Here is a 19,074-nt window from a genome sequence, read left to right as displayed (position 1 = left end):
TTATGATTTTGCTATATGAAAGTTTAAAACTCAAAAATGTAAATGAAAAACAAAAAGTGAAAATTAAAATATATCATAAGAATTAACATTCAACATATGAAGAGTTTATCAATAATTCTATAAAAATGTCAAACACTGAGACTGTGACTCATAAGTAGCCAGAAATACACAGAAAACTCACAAAAGAAGACATCCAGGAAAAGAGTAGGAATGAGCAACTAAAATCTCCAGCCTCGCTAGAAAATTAATGTTTTAATTAAACAGTTTTACCCATAAAATTATTGTGATTTGAATAAGAAAAGATTCTGCACTGATGTGGATAAGAAGGAAAAGGCATTCAAGTATTGCAGACATTTTTATAATTAACACAATGATAAGACTTAAATATATTCACTTTGCATAATCTGTCCTAAAAAATGATACTAATTTTTTTCAAGAGCTCAAAGATGTGCATTATAGCATTAAGTAAAATAATGAAAAATCAAGTATCACCTAAATACCCAATAAGTAAGCTGTGTTGCAGAAGTTACATGGTAGTGATGCAATGTAGTGTCATGAGGCCATTTAAAAATTGTTTAAAATAACAAGTACAGGATCATATTAAAAGCATTACTGCAACCACACACATAGATATAAATAGTATACATAGATGATAGATAGATTATAGATTTATGATTAATGGGTAGCATATATATAGATGATGTAGATAGACAGATAGATAGATAGATAGATAGATAGATAGATAGATAGATAGATAGATAGATACATCTTTTAAAGGCACTTAATAAGTACCAAATGCTGACAGCAGCCTGGTTGAGCAAAACTTTTCACTCCTTATATTTCATAATTCTAAATTACTTATAGTACACATGTATTACTTTCACCATGGAAAACATAACCTCCTCCAAAAATGATTGTTTTCCAAAAGCACACTCTGTGTACTGAGGCATTAAAATCAGTGCACCCACTCCAGTCATGTTTTCTTCAAATTGAGCTACTTTCACAAAACATTCAGATCAAAAAATGTTGATTGCAGCCAAGGAAAGCTAATCTGCTCTAATCTAAGGGTCATCACCCTCTTGGCCACACGAACACCTGGGGAAGATAGTTCTGGAACACCCAGAAGAAGCTTAAAGTTAAAGAGAGGATTTTTTTCTTTATTCTTTAGCCACATTTTTTTTTCACTGCACACATCAAACAGGCTCTTCTCCACATGTCAACAGAAAATCCCAAAGAGAGAAAATAACATCAAGTCAGTTCATGTCCTAAGGTAACCCATTTTTAAAAGAGAAAAGAGAATTGAATAATGAATGACTACCTAATATACCCTTGGTATAGATTAATCTGATCAATAATATTTATTATTACTCTATTCCCTTTATCATATTCATCCATAAGACATAGGAGAAAAGCAAAATATATGACAGGGACTTAAGTCTGAGTTGGAAATTAGGAAGAAGAAAAAGGTAGATGAATTAAAGAATCACTGTTTATCAACAATTCAAGTGAAATTTGGGCTTTACATGTATCTATCTTAGATTTGTTTTGTATAGGCTTTTGTGTTAAAATACAGAAAGCCATAGAAGGTCATTACAGAGATATGTCAAAGGGCCACAAAGGTGAGAAGATTCTTAGAATCCCAGTCCCAGATTAAAGTAAATTACACAATTAAAACAGTAGGAGAGGTCTTCAGCCATCAAAAAGAGGATTGTTCTCCACCCAGAAGCAGTCTCCTGGTTCTTAAGGAGAATACTTTTTGGACTATCATATATGACTTCATCTATCCCTGTATTATATTCCAAGTCACAGATTTCACCTAGAACACTCTTGTGTCTCTCTCACCATTCTATTCCATCAGTCTTGTTATAGATAGATAGGGGAAACATCAGTACTATTCCAGGCAGAAAATGCTCTAGAGAGGGAGATAGACACAGAACTATGTAACGAGAACTCTTTCCACCAGCTGCCTGAGTTCTGCTGCCATGTTTGGGCCCCCAAATAACACACAGAGATTTATATTAGTTACAATGCTGCTGGCCAATGACTAGATTTCCTATCTGCTAGCTTGGTCTTAATTATCAACCAAATAACAACCTATCTATATATTTTTATAAAGAATTATCTGATCAAGGACTCTGGCAGCATGTGTCCTCTCTTGCCAGGATCACATGGTGACTCATTTACTAGATTTCCCAGAATCCTCCTTCTCTCCTAGTCCCGCCTAACTTGCTTCCCTATTGACCAACAGCACTTTATTTATCAACCAATAAGACAAACATATATACAGAAGGACTTCCTCCATCAGAACTAAGTGGTAAAACACACATGGAGGTTACCAAAAAGAGAGGCAAGACTTGACACCTAGTTCAATATAATATGGTACCCAGGTTTTCTGAATCAAAAAGAAAAAGAGAAATGGGATGCATGGTCCAACAATCATAAAGGAACTTCTGAGTTAAATGGGGCAGAATATTTTCTGTCTGGGCTAACTCAGAAAAGAAATCCATAGAGGTTTGTGTTTTTTTTATTTTTTCATTGAGTGTGACTGGGAGTTATAGAGTAGAGGTCAGGATGAAAGAGGAGGGAGAGCCAGGTAGAAAGGGAAGAAAGACAGCCCCTCTAAGCTTTGAGTACTAGGTTATTTTCTTTCTCTATTCAAGCATGTTCTCTTGGACTGGAAAATGCTTTGTTAAACTGATCTGAGGTCGTTTCCATCCTCATGAGAAATCTGATGCAGTATTTCATCCTAAACATTATAAAGCTTGGCATTAAAAGCTTCCCAAAGTCTATTTTCCCCTGGAGTCAGGTACCGTTTGTCATTTGCTCACACATTCCTTCTGGCAGACGGCTTTATGATGATTCCCATGGGCAGCTGTGGGCTGGAGAGCATCCTTCACACATGACTTCCCACAGAGTCCAGAGGCCAATGGGCACAAAGAGAAAGCCAGGTCCTGGTATTGATGATGGCTCCCATTTAGAGCATGTGTATGGTATCGTCTCTTCATACTGCTTACCTGAGTTTATCACGTACTATCAAAACTCAGAAACTCATAGCCTCAGACTCAAAAACAAGTTTGTATTTAAAATACCCACTCCTCCCTGTGAGTCCAGGTACTATTTTTTTTTTTTTTTGAGTGCTTACTGCAGCCAATGGTCTTCAAAAACACTACCTCTTCACTGCTGTCTCTGCATGGAAGCAGAAAGGTTGTGAGCAATGATTGTGAGCAGAATATCACCCAAAATATGGCCATCATGTGGTTTAAATATATGTCCCCCATAGGCTAATCTGCTGGAATACTTGCCCCCCAGCTGAGAGTACTCTTTAGGAAAATTGTGGATCGTATGAGAGACAGAGCTTTGTTGGAAGAAGTGAGTCACTGTGAACATTGAGATTTCATAGCCAGGCTCAGCTGACTGTTCACTCTCAGTTTCCTCAGTGTAGATGTCTCCTGCTCTAGTTGCCATGTCTTCCATGCCATGGTGAAGAATGCATCTACCTCTCTGGAACTAGAAGCCAAAACTGGTCCTTTCTCCCTTATGTTGCTTCTGTTAGAGTTATTTTATCATGCAACAGGAAAAGAAACTAAGATAGGTCATTATGTTTTCTGAAACAAAAACTGATATTTATGGGCTGAAGTATGCATTGCATTCAATACAATGGAGATGAGGAAAGAGCCGTCCTTAAAATCAGAATAGAAAATCCATGACATTGGTCACTGGAGCAGCACAATCACACGGGGAAAATCATGCTTGAACTTTGATTTCCAAATAATTTTTAATGTTTGTAGGGGAAGCCGTAGCCACGCCTTTTTAGGGGCTGGCTACAGGTGTGCCTGACCAGGCTTGTGAGGGCGTGGTCAGAGTGACGTAGTGGGACTGTGTTTTTGGTTTCCCACTTCTGACACCAGATATTGTGGGAAATTACCAATACAGAGTCAGGTAGAAATATAAGGGTATTTAATAGGGAAAAGCCTTCCTTACAGAGCAACCTAGCCATCAGGCATGGTAGAGGTCTGTACAGCAAGAAGCAAAGAGAAACCGAAACCGAAAACGCAGTCCCACTACTCTGACCACACCCTCACAAGCCTGGTCAGGCACACCTGTAGCCAGCCCCTAAGAAGGCGTGGCTACGGCTTCCCCTACACATGTTATTAAATTTGGAAGACATAAAGACAAGGGGTGAATGCTAGAATTACATATCTTAGCTAATTAAGTTGGCAAGCCACCTGTGTGCTTTGTAAATGTAGTGTGTGGTGTAGAAGAGGGATGTGCTTGCTCTGCCGCAAAATTCCCCAACACACTTTCAACCTGAAACATAAAACAAATATTGAGTACAAACCCTTCTGGGAGTTGTGGGAAGTGAAAAGAACATACATTTTTTCTCACTTTGTGACAAGGAAGAATAGTGGTGGGTGAGTATAGAGAGACCTGAAGACTGAAATAGCAGCTTTCTAGTCTGTGGTCGAGGCTGTGGTCAGAATGTGTGCTGCAGAGGCAGAAGGAACTGGAGGCTGGGAAACACAGAGAAAGCAACCTCTAAACACAACTTTCCAGCTGGTGTCTGAATCGGAGATGAAGTTTCTGTTATTATCTATTAATGCTATTGATTAAACCAAATGCTTTTATGCATCCAGGATATAGTTTGCGTTTAACATATTTCTTTTAAATAAAGATTTTTCTAGACCTTACAGCTTCCCGCTATTGAATGTCAATTTTTTTTTTCTGTTCAAAGGGCAACCATGATGTAGAAAGGGCTCCCAATCTGGGCAGCAAATAGGGATTCCTGGGCCACTGGAAAAGGCCTCTGTGAACATGAAAACCACAGCTGCGCAACCTCTAGTGCCTTTTCTCCTCCTGTGAATGGCCCAGGAGCAGACTCTCACAGTCCACAGCTCCAACAGTTTTTGGAACCCCATAGTCATTGTTTGGGAATTATCTCTAGCCATTCCAAGTACTATACCAAAATACCTGCTACTGAGCCATTGATGGGTACAGAAATATACTTCCAATGGTTCCAGAGATTGAAAATCCAGATCAAGACCTCAGCATCTTTGAGGTGGGTTTCTCTCTATCTATGTCCATGTTAGGGCCTCCCTGATGTGTAATCATAGAACAGAAGGGTATAATCCAGTACAGGCAGGACCAATATTTTGACATTGTGGCACAATAATGTCATCTACAATGTTCATGCTCCAGGAAAGCACAACAGATAACAAAATAACACAACAAACTTCATAATTTTGTGTCAGGCTACATGCAAAGCTATCCTGAGCCACAGATTGGACACACCTAGATAGTGCCCCCACACTGCATTATAAGGGCATAGATCCCACTGATGAGGGTAGAAACTTTATGGCCTAATCACCTCCTAAAAGGCTTCTTGGCACTATCATACTGAGTTTGAATATGAATCTGGGGACACATACATGTAAGCCACGAGCAAGCATGAAATCTGGGACACCTTCATAGGCACAGTATTCTTAGATGAGGAGAAACTCTGTGCCTTGGGGCAGTGGGGGTGGGGTAAGAAAACACTTCTGGATAAAATCAACCCCTTTCCAAGGAGAGACATTTCTCTGACCACCAAAAACAAGCTCCAGAAGAAAGCTGGGAATGAACCATCATGCTAGGCAAGATTGTGAGGGAAGAGACTAGCATTGCTCCACACCGCACACATCAGGGTTATCTTCACACACAGGTAGATTTTCTTCATGTTGAGTTCAAACAGTGGCCCACAGAGAAAATTCTAGACACTATGCCCTGGGACTACTTGTCTTTAAAGTCATAAATACAGCCAGACAGATGGCTCAGCAATAAAAGTGCCTGCCACACAGCCTAACAATGGAAGTTTAATTCCTGCACCTACATGATGGAAGGAGAAAACTGACTTTGACAAGTTGTCCTCTGACCCCTGAACATACACACACACACACACACACACACACACACACACACACACACACAAATAAATGTAATGAAGTAAAAAACACAGAGATCAATGGGTATAATCTTCCTCAAGGACAAGGTGGTGGTTCTTTTCAAAAGCCTTTGTAATACATATGTATTATTAGATCAAGCAAGTTCCCAACTAGGAATGTGTGCTAAAAGAAAAATAAAAAAATATATAAGGGTGCACCTAGAAAGATGTTCAAGAAAATAAAAAATGAAAGATGTCCAACCTACATTTCTTCCCAATACTAAAAAGGTAGAAACAACCGAAAAAATCCAGTATTGGGGGGTGAATAAATAAATGAATCTTAGTATATTGGTATGTTTATCATTTAAAACTAGTGTAACAGAAAAACATTTAATAGAATGGTATGTTAACTACAAGGAAATAGTACAAAATCATATGAAAACTTGATTTCATATGGGGACTCTAAGAAATATACAAGTAAGGAAAATTAAGAAAATCAAGTTCTTTACTTCTTTTTTAATATTCTGGAGCCATTTTAAAAATCTGTGTGAAGATGTATAGTCTGAAATTTTTAAAAAAGTTTTACAACTACTACTTTTAAGTTTCTAACAATGAAAACTTCTTCAATATTAATTATCAGCATAGATGTGGGGATAACAAAGAATGAACATGGTTGTTCCTACATATTTTTAAATTTTTATTGTGTTGAAATTTAGGCTTAACTCAACTCAAAAACTGTCCCTTTAGGTTGATATCGAAGCTAATTAGAATTGCATTTTCTAGTGAGAAAAGAAGGAGATGCTTGGCTCCTTCTCTGCATTCTCTTCCACATTGAAACTCTGATTAAGATTATTTCTTCTGTTTACTAGACTGGATAGATTCTGTAGCTCTAACTTTCTCCTGAAGTAAAGGTGTTAATTTGCATTAACTCTGATTACCCATTCGAAGACTGTGCCGGTTGCATCTGCTATGTACTGTGCAGTGAACGTTTGATTATCTGAGGAGACAAAGACAGCACAGGTAATAAAAATCCATGGAGACTACCTAAACTTCATGTTAGCCAGAAGTGTCAGATGTTTGCCAACGTTGTTAGCAAGGAACAAAGCCGATTTGAGTTTAAGCTCACAACTCCCTTCCATATGCTCAAGATTATGCTAAGAAGAGAGATGACCAGCCACAGGGGCAGCCCTAGGTAATTCCTAGTCGGGAAAATTGGTTTCTGATTAATCAAGATTTGGCAGAATTGGACCGCAGACACGCAACTGTCTCACTGTAAACACCAAACCAAACAATAACAGCAGCAGCAACAAAAACCTACTATTCACTGGGCCAGGGAGATGGCTCAGTGGGTAGTGCCTACCGTGAAAGTATGAGGCTATGAGTTCAACCCTACACCCATATAAAAAAGCCAGGTGTCATAGGGCACACCTCTAATCCCAGAGAGGAAGAGACAGGAGGGATATCTGGGGCTTGCTACCCAGCCAGTCTAGCTGAGTCATTTAGCTTCACATTGAGTGAGAGACCTGCCTCAGAGAAACAAAGGCAAGAGCAATTGAGGAACACACCTGATGTTGACCTCTGACCTTTATACAGTCATCCACACATGTGCACACACACCTTCGTAGACACAAAAAAGTTTCCCTCTGTTGTGTAACATGCCCAGGGGAGCTCATTTTACTCATGTGTCACAGTAACATGAACCCCAGTACCCCTACACACAGAGAATAGACAGTGAACTCATTTTCTGTCATATTATCCCCCCAAATCATCTAATAAAAATGTCTAGCTATGTATAATTTATAGTCATTGCAATTCTGTATACCAGATTGATTTAGATTGAAAAATTGCAATGAGCCTCAAACTCAATGTCCTATGATTACAACGTTTTGGAAATGCATATTCTTCTATGACCTTTCTTGAGTCTGTGCAAGCCACAGAGGTTCTTTACTATACTCCCATGGACTCACATACAAACAGACCCTAACGGTGCCCATGATTGGATTTAACAGATATTTCTGATACCCCTATACCCACACTTATTGTTTTAAAATTGAAATTAAGAAAGCTACGTCGGGCTTTTCAGACCTTATGAAAATACCATGTCTCTAAAACTGCCTTTTCTTTAAGGAATGCCATAAATTGACTGATAGGCATGTCCCTACATTCACTTTTTAAGATTCTTTCAACTCCATAAGATAACAGTAGATTTAAGTTTGTAGGTTTGTGTGTGTTTTTTTTCTCCCACAACAAATATGAAAAAGATAAGTTGTACCAAAATTCTTAGGCGTTTTAATTGACTAACAGCCAGTAGTAAGGTAAGAAAGCTCCCTGAGCAGATCTAACATCAGAGGCATGGCATGGCTGTAAGCTGCCTCTAGTGCACTGGAGCGAAGATTGGTGGCCTCTTCTAGGCTTCTCAACTGGAAATTTTTAGTCCTTTTTGCAAAGTGATAAGACTTTCTTTACCTAGTTCATAGACAATGAATGTTTCTCTCCCAGAAAAAAAATCCCACCTCCATCCAAAAGGAAGAAATTAGGAAGAACAGCAGTCAATTTACTCGTTGCTGGTCTTCAGCAATATTAAGTTATTGCCACCAAATTAAAAGTCAAACCTGAGCAGCCATCCTCAGTTACTTTGCTGTTTCCAGGCTGAGGAGCTAGCCTGGTGGGTTAAAAAGTGCTAGACACACAAGCACAAGTGATCCCCATCACCCGCCTCAAAATACAGAGGTGGTAGTACTCTGCAGAGACATAAAGAGAATGATCCAGCCCTCATGGGCCAGCCAGTCTAGCTGAGTCAGGGAGCTCAGGGGTCAGTAAGAGAGAGAGACTCTCTCTCTCTCAAAAGGAGATAAAGGATGACACCCAATATCCACCTCTGGCCTCCACACACACACATGCATGCACATAGAACACACACAAAGGAAGAGGAGGAGTAAGGGGAGGAGGAGGAGCTACTCAGAAGGAAAAGAAGTTGCTGATGTAGGTTTCTTGGGCTAAGGATTTGCTTTCCAGTGCCGGCTTTCTTGCTTTAATAATAGGACTTTTCTCCTAGAGTGGTAAGGAACTATGACTTTCCTCTCTGAGTGTAGCTATTTCCATCAAGCCTGATACTTGCTTTCTTTGTATCACATCAGATGCAATGAAGAAGAGCCAATACACCACGATATTGTTCGGAGATTTCTGGCATTAATTTGCAAGTTTTCCAGTAATTTCTCTCCAGGTTTTTTTTTAAGACAAACATATGCCTCTAACCTAGAAACGACCCAGACAGACTTAGTAAGCCTTTCCAGGTCTCATAAAATTAAGCTTCAATACTGACTGACCCATCAGGGCTCCAAAATACCCCTGCTATTCCCCCCCCAAAAAAAAAAGCTTCCAAGAAGTAGGATTGGAGAATAAATAAATAAATAACCAAATAAATAAATAGTCACCTACCTAAACATGAAGGAAGGAGCCATATATAGACCCCATACACTTCAGGCTTTCAATAATTGCTAATTTTAAAGGAAGCACATCCTAGTGGTGATGATAGAGAAAACTGTGCCTTCTGTGATTAAAAACTATGATGCTAATTCATGACTCAAAGCTTTCCTGAATTGGCAATGTTCTTTTTCTCAGTCTTTATTTTTAACACTTTCCATACACCGTTACCTCATTTCAACTTGTTGGAATAGACTCAGACATGGCGAGTTTCAGCTCCAAAGGAAACGTGCACATGTCTCAGAGCCAGTCTGAACTCACGGTCCAGTTAAAGGCTGCTTGTCACATACATGCAAGTCCCTACATGTAGAAGCCTCTTCAACCTTGTTCCAAAAATTGACTTCCATTTATCCTCCCTCCCCATCACATGACAAGGGCGCAGGGATGGATAGCTGTGTGTGCTCTTAGGGCAAACAGCATCTGTAAAGTCCTTTTAGTGAGGGCTCTGAAAATGGGACACAGTTTAGTACAAGAGCACAAATCAAATGAAATTCGGCACTTCTTGAATCTCACAGGAAATTGAAAATTATCACTTTTTTAAAAACTTAGTGATTGAAACATGTTTAGAAGGAAAAAGAATTGCAGATTCAGCTGTTAACTTAGATTAAATGTTCACAGGACCTGTCCCTGTTATAGATCTCTACATGTCACATGTATTTTAAACCAACATATGAGACCAAACTGGGCCTTTTATCTTGCTATTTTTAAAAAAATTCAGAAAATGTCCAGAATAAAGGAAAAGTATTTTCATATATTCTCTACAGTAAGATTCCAGAAATGACCCTTAAATTCCCTTTATGTAGTTGCATTAGCTACAAGAAACAAGTGTTGTTGTTTAGGTTGGGTTTGGTTTTGGGAACAAGGTCTCACTGGGGCCCAGGCTGGCCTGGAACTCACTCTATAGCTCAGGCTAGGGGCTCAGGCTGGCCTCAAGATCACCACATAGCTCAAGCTAGCTCCTAACTCCCAGACCTGTAACTCACATTGAGTGTACTGACTTAGCTTCCCATGCACCTGCGTTACAGACAAGAGCCCACTCCTGGCTTGGTTTTTCTTTACTTGCAGACATAATCTATCCAGATAGCAACTTTTCACTTTACCTCAAGCCTAGACTGACACACTCTAACTGGGACTCTTCCCATTCCACCGGTAAACTTCTCTAAAGACAAGTCCTAACTATTTACTTTGCTGCCCTCCCGCTCCAAGAATGGGAAAACCTGGCTCTACCCCCACCTTCAGCCAATCTCATTAATGTTCCCCGTGAATGGTGGTCACTCACCCTCAAGACTGCACCAAGATGACCTGCCCCTTGAGGCCTGTCAAGTCCCTGACACAGCTGATGACCTTGGACTCCCATCCCTGGTGCTATACAAAGACATTTTTGTGTTTTCTGAGAGCAGTTAGCACAATGCCATGTACTATTGCTTTTTCTCCCCACCAATTAAAAGAATGCAGAGTGTTTCAGTCCTATTTATCTTTATACCCATACCACCTGCCCAGCCTCTAGAATCACCTATCCAATGAGGCATTTCAATGGGGGAAGTGAAGCAGACAGCCCAGGCTGCTAGTTTCATGGCAATCAACACAGGTAGATTTAGCCTAATTTTTGTTTTCAAATCACAGTTCTGAACACATTTGTCCATACATTCTTCATCCTGGGCTAAATGAATTCTATCTCAGACCACTGTATAATCCAACAAACTCAAACTCCCTTTGTACCTGAAGGGGAGCCTGAGCAGAGATTGGTGTGTGTTGGCAGAATGCAGGGACATTTCGGGGACATATCTATTATCCCTGCCTCTTCCCTCTTCTCCATGCATTTTCATCTCTTTCCCAAGCACTGGCACCTCCTAGCCATCTAATCAAGACAAATCTTTCATGCGGCAATTAACATACAGCTCATCTTCAAGGGGAAGAGAAAAACAAAGGCTGAGACAATTAGCTGACTGTGCCAAACAGCATGGTTCACCCCCTCCAGCCCCTGCCCGCCCGATCCCTCCCTCCCCAGCTTCCTCCAAATGCCTGCTTTTAAGTATTTTCACAGGAAGGGGAAACTTCATTCCTGCTGAAAGGTAAGAGAAAAGACAGCCTGGAAAATGGTTTAATTGAATTTCGTATGAAAAATGCTTAGGACTATTTAAGACAAACGTTGGGCTTCTTGCTCACTGGAATTGCATTAGTGGAGAAAGAGGACAAGAGACACTGACTAATCTGTAGCTGTCAGGTTAGGGCAGAATATAGCATTAGCAGGACACAGACCTGCAGTACAAGGAGAGACAAGGCTTCCCAAAGTGGGCACTGCAGAGCAGAGAGGCACACTGTACTTGTAATGACTCAGAAGGTGGAGAAGGAACTCAGGACTCTCAAGGCTATGTGTGCCTTGATTACATTAGCACAGCCCATAGCATTATGCAGAACACGCACTTTGATTGTATTAGTTCTGAATTGTCTGTAAAGGCCACTGTTTTATTTGGCTCCCCACAACACCTGCCTTTCCTACAACATCCCCTACCAGCATACTCAAGCATTAGTGGTTGGGTTTTCTAAACTCTTTTAGCCATTGATGGCTGCCAGCAGTCAAATTAAATTCAAAGGGTTTAGTATAGCTCTGGGTTTTAGCTATATAATTTACTAAGAATGCCCAAAGCACTTGCAATCTAATTTTCAGTTCAGCAATGAATACCATTTCCTAACAAAATCTGCCTGAAATTTCCTTTTGAGGCTCTGGGAAGGAAAAATAAAACTGTGACACCTGTGTGTCTTCCTTCTGGCACTGACTCAAAAAAAAAAAAAAATGGGGGAAAAAGGAATCCAAACCTAGGAAAAAAGATATACCTCATGTGAATGTGGTACAGGAAAAGAAATCAAAGAATGGCCTGGTTTGGATGGCCAAGGCATCTGGCTAACGAAGACATCTGCATTCCCTTTTTTAGACTTAGTTTTTTCCCCCACTTTCTAAATCCAATACTCTATCTGTTACATCCCCACTATTAACCAGCATAGGCCTATCCAAAGCTGTGGTTCTCTAAAATTAAGCAAAACCTTGGGAAAAAAACAAACAAACAAACAAACCTGATTTGACCATTCCTACATTTTTAATGATAAACTTAGTCTGCTTTCCGTGGGAAAGAAGACTGTTAACCCCTAATCGTGGTGTAAATTTCATTTCTGACATTCAGTCCTCCAAAATACCATGACTTACGATTTCCTCATGAGTTAACTTCACACTCCTTGAAAGGAAATAAGAGAGTAACAAAAGCATGCAGTTACTTTGCAAGGTGGCAATCCTCGTACCCAGGAATCGAAAGCAGACAGATGATGAGTTTGAGGCCAAGGCAGGCCATATAATGAGACTCTGTTCTTAAAAGGCAACTTTAAGTCTATAGTTTAACCTGCGGCATTGACTGCTTTCTTCCATGAAAAAGATAGCCTTCTGAATGGGGCGCCAATATTATCACCTTCAAGGCTTTTGGAATGGGGGGAGGAGAAGAACGTGAGAGACAAAGGATGGGGAAGAGTGCTATGAAAAGCTGTCTTCTGCACATGACAAGGCTGCCACACTCACACTCTCGCAGTGAGTGTCATTATCCACAAAAGATGGGGCTCCCCCAACATCCCACCATAAACCGGAGAAGGGCAAATGAGGCTCCACTCTCCCTGGGGAGCTATGGGGAGCTAACAGTTCCTGGGGAAGACTTCTGTGATTTGACCACCATTATAGTTGCCCTGTTCCAGAAAATAACCCCAGCCCATGCTCATGAGAACAACCCTAATTAAACTCAGTGTATCAGAAAGAAAAAGAAAGGCATGAAAACAGGAGGGGGCTTTCTGGGATGCTCAAATAATAATTAAGAAAAAATTGAAGATGGACTCTTAACATGAGATTTGAGAAGGCACAAGGGATAGTTAGAAAATGTTTAGAGTCACCAGTAGGGTCTAAAAATATCCAACTCCATTAAAGCTTACTTTTGGATTTCCCCCTCTCTCACACTGGCACACAGGAGTTCTGAATTCTGGCCATATGGACAAAGTAGCTGAGGGCAATGCAGCTGACAGTTGCCAGGTGAAAGAAATGCATGTGCCCTCTCCCTGTCACAGAAACAGGATGAGCCACTGAAGGAGGCTGTAGCAATCAAATCATCAAGCTGAATTAATTTAATTAATAAACAGCATAATTTAGGAAGCCATTAGAGAAGTCAGAGATGTTGGCTATCTACCCAGAGCAGTGGTAATCACTCACCATCAAGCCAGCTAATGTAACTCTAGAAGTCAGAGCGTCAAAGGATAAACTGAAAAGAGCCAAATTCCTAATGGCTGTAATGATCTAATTCTGTTTGTTGATCTCACGCCTATGATTTTCCACTCAACAAGCCCCTTTATATCTTACAATAAACTGTATAGTTTAGCTGGAAGCTTTTTTGTAGGTTTTTAAAGCCCACCAATGTATCAGCCCTGCCATGGAAAACCAAGGCCAGGCACAGAAACCTCTTTCTCTCAGGTCACCATCCCACCTCACTCCCTCTCTGCCTCATCCACTCCTTAAGCAGTCTGTGACCAGTGCTCTGAAGGTGTGACAGAAAAACATGACAATGGCATCAAAGTCAAAGCTAACCAATTTTGTAGAGTGTAAATGACTCTACTCTCCAAGTGCCCACTGAACCCATCTCTACCCACTTGAGTTCCTAACGAGAAAGCACATTTGTTTGTAGAGCAGCCGACAGAAAATTAATGTAGTCAGCCTTTCACTTTCCAATTAATTTAGTGAAGCTGTAGTTAAGTAATCCAACTCTATCAAGTCCAGATACGAAAAGATCAGCTGCAGAGAGACCTAGTAGATGTGGGGGAAGGTAGGCGGCATTTTTATTTTGTTTTTAATTACATTAATTAGGGATGCTGCATGCCATGGTGCTTGTGTGGAGGTCAAACACCATCTTGAAGCAGTTGGTTGACTCATCCCACCAGAGAGGTTCCAGGGATCAAACTCAGACCATCAGACTTAACAGAAAGCACATTCACTCAGTGAGCCATCCTACCAACCCTAGCCTGTATTTGTAAATGATTTCTGTGCCAGGTACTTTAGTAGGCCCTTACCCGTTGTGTATTTCAATTTCATCTCTGTGGGAACCCCACAAGGAAGAAATGATATGTCTATTTTACATAAGCTCTCTTTACATAGGAAGTTTAAGTAACTTCTAAAGAACCACAGAATAAGAATGTGTCAATGCTGGGACAGTATCCAACGTCTGACTCCTTAAATTAAAAATGAAGATGAATGAATAATAAAAATTACGGTGCATGGTTATTCATGGGATGCATGTATTTGCCTGATGGGGTTAATTATCTTTTCTTTGTGTGTGTTGTGTGTGTTGAAGAGGTGGGTTGGAACATGCATGCTTCCATGCACATACAGAGGTTTTCCTTGTATGTGTTACAGGGACAGGTGGGTACATGCATGCCTCTGCGCACACATGAAGATGACAGCTTTCAGGGGTTGGTTCTCTCCTTCCACCCTGTTTCTGAGGCACAGTCTCTCTTTTCTTTCTGGGCTGCATATTCTTGGCTAGCTGGTCCTTAAGCTTCCAATCAGTTTTCCAGAGTCCACTTTCCAGCTCACTACAGGGATGATGGCACTGCAGATGCATGCCATCCCAGCCAGCTTTGTGGCTGTCTACATGGGCAGGGATATCAAACTCAGATCATCCGGTTTACATGGAAAGTACCTGAAGATGGTTTCCCCAGACATGCCTGATGGCTCTGACAATCCAGTATAAGTTTTGACTTTGTTGTTATTTTATGACCATCTTCAATGTCACCATTGAACTCAACCTGTATCCATTCTTTTTGTTACCTTAACATTTTCTTTCTTTCTTTCTTTTCTTTTTTCTTTTTTTTTTTTTTTTTTTTTGGTTTTTCAAGACAGGGTTTCTCTGTGTAGCTTTGGAGCCCATCCTGGCACTTGCTCTGGAGACCAGGCTGGCCTCAAACTCACAGCGATCCGCCTGCCTCTGCCTCCTGAGTGCTGAGCTACACATTTTCTTTTCTACATTCAAAGATTTAGGCAGGGAAGATAATAAAGATAAGGACAACTTGAAAAATAATGATTTGCAATTAATTTTAAACTAACTCTGAATATGGTTTGTTCCATCTTACAGACACACATCACATGCATTTTTGATGGGAATAACATTACAAAGGATTAATGTCCAATAAAATCCACACGATGGATATATGTGCATCAGACATCTAAAAATTCTCCAGAAAGCAATTACACTGAGTGCCATCTAATAATAAATCCACAAGGACAGCCATGATCCAGGCTGCATTGCCTAACAGCTCTGCCCCCACCTAACTCCACACTGCAATCTTTGCTAGACGCTCTATGTATGAGAGAACAGATGTTCTGCTTTGGGTTGAGAAATCAACGGTTACCATTCATATGTTCCAAAAATTCAAGGGCCTAGTGCTGCTGTTTTGAGGATGCTAATTAATTCCAGCCCTTATGCTCCAATGTTCTCACAGTTTCAATCAATTGCAATCTCAAAGGACCTCAGTCCCCACTATCTCCTTTGAAAGCCCATGGAAGAAAAACTAGGAAATGTATATTTCACTGACATAGCAGGGAGAAGGGAATCATCCGATATGCTCTGAGTCTGTATATTTTCCCATGTTGGCATCATTGCCATCCTTTCTGTTGTATCAACTTGAACATGTAGGCAAAGTCTAGGTGACAAATACAATTGAAACAATGCCTAGAGATGCCTTTGGGCCATTTTCTTGTGTCTATTTACCACTCAAACAGACTAATTTTGGAATCATGAGTTTGTTTGTTTGTTTTAACCTCTGAATGCATTTATTTAGATGTTTGATATCTGAGCATTTTTCCCTCTGAAAATGATAAAGAGCTGAGTCCTGCCCACCCCATGGCCTGCCAGTCCAGCCTGCAGAGGGCGACTCCACTGCCTCGGAAATTCCGAAATAAATAGAATCAAGTGTTAGCGCTCAATGGCAGGGTGGCCCCAGCCACCTCCAGAGCAGCATTATGGGGACAGTCTCAAGGTGTCTTCTGATGGATGGGCACTGTGCAGTGTGTGGCTGTGCAAAACTGCCTACAGTTTGTCCAGGAAGTTGCCCAGTGCTAGGATGCCCTCCTTTAAACCTTTGCGCTTGCGGGTCTCAGTCACCACTTAGCTGGGACGGCTGCTGTTGTCGAACGGGTCCCCGGGCAGAATCTGCCAGTGGTCGAACACACACTGGGGGAAAGCTTGGCCACCAGTGTTGGAGCGTAGGTCAGCTGTGAAACCAAAGGACTCGTTGACCGGAAGGTAGGCCTTGACTACAAACATGGGGTGCCAGCCACCTGGGACTCTTCAAACACGTGACCACGCTTCCTGTTCAGGACACCATAGATGCCACCCACGACTTGTTCAGGACACTGAATCTCCACCAGGTAGATAGGCTCCATGAGGCGGGGCTGTGCGTCAACACACTGGCATACAGACAGCGATAAGCTGTGGGGATGATCTGGCCACCTCCTCGGTGGATTGCATCAGCATGTAGGGTCACATCATGGACATCAAGCGCACACCACGCATGTTCTCGCAGAGAGCGCCCTCCTTAGTGGCCCACTGGAAGCCAGCCACCACACTGTCCTTGATTTCATTCAGGTACTGCACACCCTTGGTGATGTCGGTAAGAATGTTGGGGCCAGTGCCATCAGGCCCAAAGCGCCAGATCTTGCGGGCTTCAGCAACATCCCACTAGTACTTTTCATCTAGGTAGCGTGCGCGTGCCTTGAGCTCCTGTCGAGCAGACACTTCACTCTTGTCGATGTCCTCGGCCAAGCCATCAGGGAAGGCCCAGGCCCTTCATATGCAATCGGTTGTGCTTGTTGGGCGATTTGGACAGGCACAGCACATTTGACTCCTCGCTCACCGTCTCCCGGTATGAGACAACAGGGTCAGATTTCTTGATGGGGATGCACGTGTGGTCCTCCTCCAGGTCCTTGAGGCAGATTTCCAGGTGCAGCTCACCTGCTCCAGCAATGATGTGCTCCCCAGACTCCTCAATGATGCACTGCACCATAGGGTCAGATTTAGCCAATCACTTCAGCCCCTCCACCAGTTTGGGCAAGTCAGCTGGGTTCTTGGCCTCCACAGCCACTCTGACGACGGGCTGACGCTGACCTTCATCACACGCATGTTATGTGAGTGTTCAAAGGTGGTGATAGTCCCTGTCTTCACCAGGAACTGGTCTACACCAACCAGCCCCACAATGTTCCCACAGGGCACATCCTCAATTGGCTCCACATGCCGGCCCATCATCGGGATGGTTCTTTGGATGGGCTTCAGGTGCAGGTCCTCCTTCTTCCCAGGCGTATAGTTGGGGCCCATGATGCGGACCTTGAGTCCTGTCGACACTACCCCGGAGAACACACTATCAAAGGCATAGAAGCGGCCTTTGTTGGAGGTTGGCACCATCTTAGAAATCTACATCATAAGGGGACCCTTAGGATCGCAGCTTTTAATGCCCATGGCCGCCTCATCATCAGGTGGCCCCTCGTAGAGCAGCTCACAGCGGTATTTCTGGGCCGTGACAGGAGAAGGGAGCTGGATGGTTACCATCTGCAGCAGGGCATCCCCTGCGGGCAGCCAGCGGAGCATTTAACTGACCTTCCTGCAAATCATGAGTTTTTTAAAGCTATTGCTGAATCAATAGCTTCTTCTATTGTTTGTTTGATTTTGAATCTAATGATGCTTGGGCATAATACCAAGCATGTCAAGAAAACAGTTGATGGGTTCGAGGCCCAAAGAACAGGGCTGGTAACATGGCTCCATGAGTTAAAAAAAAAAAAATGTCAAAACAGCCAGGCAATGGGAAGCATTCCAGTATTCCCACCATTGGTGAGTTGGAGATGGTGGAATCCCTAGGGCTTGCAGACCGACCTGTCTGGGTTCAGCTAAAGACCCTGTCTCAAATAACATGGATGGGCTGGAGAGATGGCTGGGTGAGTAAGAGCACTTGCTGCTTGCATTGCAGAGGACCAGAGTTTGGCTACCAGCACCCACGACGGATAGCTCACAGCTAATTGTGTTGTGTGACACTATTCCTGGAGAGACTTGAACACACATTTACTCACCCCTAAATAGGAAACTAGCAACAGGTCAAAGTAAGGATACCACCAAAGTCCAACTTGGTACACCAATTAGTTTTATTGGGGTTGCTTACAGGAATAAGGGTAAAGAGTAATTTACAGGAGTGGGTAAAGAGGTGACCCAAAGACCCAAAGAGGTGTTACATCAACAAAGGCTGCCACAGCAGAGGTGACAGCTCAGGAAAGCTGGAGATCACTGCAGAACTTGCAGGCAGCTCCACAGATCAGAGAGTATATTTTCCATGCAGCTCAGTTGGTCTGAGTGTCCTCTCATCCATCCTTACTGCATAGTATGAGTGTGGGTAGACAGAAGCCTGGTGAATCTGGTCAGTTTCAGGAACTCCCTGAAGCTTTCAAGTTGTTTACTTCCCAGGTTTTAACAAGTTTGCCTCCTGAATGAAATGCTTTGCCTCTTAGTAGAGCATCCTGAATTTTAATGAGCTTCCCTCCAAATGGAAAGTGCTAAGAAAAATTGCTATACAACAGGCTGCAACTACCGCTTCATGGGATCTGAACGCCTCTT

At 42.0% G+C, this 19,074-nt stretch overlaps 1 pseudogene; it reads right to left on the bottom strand.

Annotated features, from left to right (window-relative positions):
• Window positions 1-16,506: 16,506 nt before the first annotated feature.
• Window positions 16,507-18,060, bottom strand: LOC100765422 (annotated as a pseudogene).
• Between the last annotated feature and the right edge of the window lie 1,014 nt (window positions 18,061-19,074).

The sequence above is a fragment of the Cricetulus griseus genome (genome assembly GCF_003668045.3).
Source record: "Cricetulus griseus strain 17A/GY chromosome 1 unlocalized genomic scaffold, alternate assembly CriGri-PICRH-1.0 chr1_0, whole genome shotgun sequence".
In the NCBI taxonomy this organism is placed as follows: Eukaryota; Metazoa; Chordata; class Mammalia; order Rodentia; family Cricetidae; genus Cricetulus; species Cricetulus griseus.
This window is presented reverse-complemented; position numbering and strand designations above follow the sequence as displayed.